Below are 4,706 nucleotides of genomic sequence, written 5' to 3'. Positions count from 1 at the left end.
GATCCACATCTCCCTCTGTTCCTCCAGGCCAATAGCAGAGATACAGCAGCTTTAAACTCCTACCCTTTCCCCATAATCCATTCCCACTCCCCCTGCCCCCCTCCTCCGTTTCCTCCCACCTTGCATTCTGGGAAATGGAGTCTTTTCCTCCTCTGGGATTGTCAGATGCCGTGTCAGGGACCCCAGAGTCTACTCAGCCAAATGGCCGGAGCAATTTGAATTTGTGCCGCATGGAGCATTATTGCCGTGATCTGATGTGGCCAGGTTCCAGCTTGCAACATGTTCATTTAAATCAAGCAGCCTGTAGTCCCTGCGGGCCGCACCTCCATATGATTAAAGGAAAAGGAAGCCACAGGCCTCACTGCAGAACTGCCTGAGCTACCTTTGCCTGTTAGTCGAAGGGATCCTTTGCAAAATTTACCACTAGAATTTCAAGTTGTCTTCACTGCCCTGCTGCAATACACAGTGACGGGGAATGCAGCAGCTGTTTAAAGGGGTCAGGTGTCGTAGCAAAGGTTTAGGGAAAAGAGAAGAACTTTTTCTTCACATCTCACCCTCTGACTTTCCACTTTCTTGAGGACCATGTGATTTCAGCATGAGCCTTGCCTATTAGGTCTCCACAGACAATTCTCCAAGGGAGTTATGCGGATTTGCCCCAGTTCCAGCTCCAGATGCCCAGCTGGCCTAGTGCAAACCCCAAGCATGTACACACAGAGTCCCAGTATGCGGCTGTAGCACTTAGAGCAAAGTCAGCTGTATCAGTACAAATGGCAGCTTTCCTTTTCTAGGGGAGATGCACCGGTAACTATACCGGCAACCAGCCACTGATGACTGGACTCAGGGTAAGTCCCCAGGGAAGCGTAGGCCTTAGTCATCATAAAAGACTTTGGGTTGGAAGTAATACAATCCTAGAGTTTTATCACATTTTCGATTAATACCCAAGTGATATGAACCCTCATAGTAGGAAGCCCAAGAAATGGCAACTCCTTGTAACAGTGCAGCTGTGAACACTGTCAGTGTATATCAGAAAATGGCAAACTCTCTGCCAAAATCCAGCTGTGACCAAAAGCTTCCAGTGGTTAAATACATTCTGATGATGGACACTCAGCATTTCTTTGCTTCACAAGCCCCAGCTTTCCCATTTTTAGCAAGCAGGAACCTGCAACCTTTTAAAAAAAAACTATATTAATCTTGGCTAGAGATAGTTGGAACATTTTCAACAAACTGAAATTTCAGCAAAACTGAAACATTTCATGGAGACAGATCAGTTTTGAGGAAATTTTCAGCGAGACTATTTTGTGTGCATGCAAGAATACACATGTGCTCTGTTCCCTGGTGACAAGACTGCTGGCCTGGGATGTTAGAGACCCAGGTTCAAGTCCCTACTCTGCCTCATTCAGAGTCATCTCGGATGAAAATCTCTGCTCTGAATCAAGCAGAGCAGAGATTGTACCTGGATCACCTCCCACATCTCACCCTTATCTTCCCAAATCAAAAAGCTCGCATTTCAACCTGAAAACAGACATCAACGTAATTCAATTTTCACAAAAACCTCAAAAGGTAGTGTGAAACAGAATTGCTGTCCTCCTGCCAACTCTAATTTTGGCCACTGGACTGAACAAGATCAAACCAGATTGAATATCCGAGGCTCACCTGTGTTTCATACCAAGCAGGCTTGACTCAGATGATGCAAGGAAGCTGTGAGATGTATTCACTACAGCAGTCCAAAATGCCTTGAGTCAAGATGGATGAAAATATTAAGAGGGATGTGACGTGGGGAGGTTGTGCTTGGGTGGTAGTTGGTGGAAATGTCTGCCCTTCCTGCCCTAATCGGTGGAGTATCAACACACCTCTTTTCGCTGTCTATATCAAAGCACCAGACATATCTTTCCCTTTGTCTCTTCTGGGAATGTGTATTTAATTTCTCAATGACCTCTGCTTCCTGGTCCTCTGCTCCTTTTGGTTTTGTCTTCCCTTAGCCCATTGTGTCTCACAGCTGGTCCCTGCCCTACTAATCACCTGGCATACTTAGGTGCATCTGTAAGTAACAAATGCATTTTGAAAACTTGCTACTTCAGGATGCCAGCTGACTGCCTGCAGAGTTCATGAGTCCCCTACACAACTAGCTATGTGCACTTTGGGTTTTTCTTCACTTTCCACTGAAGCACGAGGTCACAGTGAAAAGCAGGACACTGGCTTAGATGGATCAGTGGTCTGATCTGCTGGGCAAATGCAAGGTTTCTAACTCCACTCCCTACTGTTCTGCAGACTGGAGCTTCTTAGAGACAGGAGGGGCAGCCACATGTGTAAAGCAATCTGGTTCCAGGGTAGAACTTCTGACAATACCTCTTCACGCAAATAAATGCAGATGGCAGCCTCAGTTCTCTAGTTCAAGTGAAAATTAATGAATGCTGTGGCCCATGTCCCAGTTAACCCCTTTTCATAAAAGAGAAGCTGAGAATTCACTGCTGGGGTTGAAAGCTAACAGAAAAGTGACAGCGTTTACCCCTCCCTGCAAGCTGAAATCTCAGCATCAACCAGAGATTTCAACTCAGCAGCGGTTATGCACCTACTATCAGCAGTGCCTCGCCTGAGGTTACTAGCCCTCAGATCTTCTACAGGGTGTTACAGAATACAGAGCAGTGGGGCGGGGGAGAGATCCAACCCAGGCTTATATTCAGGAAAATTAGTTACTGTTTCACTATCCTCATTTATCATGGAAACATTGATAAGATTTCTCTAGTTCTGTGCTCTTATCTTGCAGGTTGTCGGAGCTGCTAGCACCCCACCCTTGGGGAGCGCAGAATGGGATGTTTCAGGAAGCACCTCCTGCTTGGAACACAGGCCATAATCCATACTTTGAAGCAAAAAATAAATGAAAAAAAAGACGAAGGGCCTCAAAAGCCAAACTGCATAAAACCTCAGACCTATCACGGTCCTGATAACTGGCAGTGGGCGTGGCTAGAAACATCCTGTCAACATGGATAGTATGTTGCTGAAGCAGAGCCCTACCCTAAATATAGGGTAGAATCCGTAGTAAACAGTCATGGTCTACATAACTGTGCAGTGAATTTTTCCAAGATCCTTTCAGCGAGGGATAAAGCCCACCCCCACTTCCCATTTACAGATAGCACCTGTAGGTGCTGCCATCCACAAACAATTAGACTGAACTCTACCAAGTTATGGGATTGTTGCTGATGGCAATTTGTGCTCAAAACACCATTAACTTATCAGGGTTTTGAGGTAACTGTTTTTTCCAGGGCTAGAATTTACTTTGATTTTCCTGAATCTTCCCAGATCCTTTGCCTTTTGTGGGTCCTTCTGTGTGGGACCATTTCGGTATTGTTGTATGGCACCTATAAAGGTTCAAATTAGGTGGCTGGTTATGTTAGTCAGCTGATACACTTTCTGGTATGTTAGCTATGAAAGCACATAGCTCAGTGGCTGCATTAGAAAATGAATGGTGCCAATTTCTATAAGCAGATTTACTCCAGTGCAATACAAATTTGCAATTGATATTTCCATTATATTTTACAAGTGAATGGAGAAGAGGCCTGAAATAAAACATTTTTAAAAGCATTGCAAACGACTTACGAGACCCATGCTACATGGGCAGCTTGTTCCTGTGTAGTGAGTCACTGACACACAGTGTCTCACTGCCCAGTTCTAACGATCTCCTTGAAATAAGAATATAAGGGACCAAGAAAATGTTCAGAACTTCCGTGAATATGTTGAACAATCCTGGTGCTTGGTTTGTTTCCCAAATGCTCTTGAAAAACTAGACTTAATGGTTATCCTTAGTGGTGGAGTATGAGAATAAACTGAGCCTTGAGGGCTGGACTGGAAGGAGCGGACGATGCTTTCAGGACCACATCCAAACAAATATTTAGCATGCAACAGAAGAATAAATCTGAAAGGCCAAGACCCAATATGAATTAACCCACAGGTCACTATGGCATTAAGTCCGGCTACAGTGAACAGAGACAAAACCAGCATCCGTGGATTCATTCATTGTAACAGCACAGTCACCACTTTATTGTGCAGAGGAAAATGAACTAACTTTGCAAACACCCACAATACGCAGCTATAAAGTCTCATGATATTTTCACTACAACACTTGCTGCTGGTTAAAAATTAGTGTTTTCCTTACAACCACAGAATAAGCCCTAGTAGGGAAACAGAAAACCAGGTATATATAATAAGGAACATAGTCAAGCATAACTACCGAAAGAGCCGTTAACCTCATGACCTCTTTTCACCACTCTTTCAACCATGATGCAATTCTCTCTGAGACTGGCACACTGAAATAGTAGCATGTCCCTGGAAGGAATTTTAGATCTGGTTAGAAGAACTAGATCTACACAGTCTAAAAGGCCACATGACTATCTCAATGGTCCAAGTACTGACCTGCTGTGATCAGAGATGTGACTCAGTTGCTTAGTTCAGATCAAGATCTGAATCCAAACTTCTCAAAAGCCTGGGGATATCTGGATTTGGTATTCCAGTTCAGCTCATGCAGGGAACCTTCTAACACTGCAAGCCTGGCTTGTGAAATTCAGATTTGGATATTAGAGTTGAGGAGAGCCCTCAAAGGGATAAAAATGTTGTTATAGCAAATCAATCAGAAAACAGAAATTACTTGTTCTGTATTGAGTGCCTCTATGGCATTTTACATATAATTAGATAAGTACTTTGGCTGTGCATTT

The sequence above is a fragment of the Lepidochelys kempii genome, chromosome 18 (genome assembly GCF_965140285.1).
Source record: "Lepidochelys kempii isolate rLepKem1 chromosome 18, rLepKem1.hap1, whole genome shotgun sequence".
Taxonomy (NCBI): Eukaryota; Metazoa; Chordata; order Testudines; family Cheloniidae; genus Lepidochelys; species Lepidochelys kempii.
The sequence above is the reverse complement of the archived record's forward strand: the minus strand, read 5'-3'. Positions refer to the sequence as shown.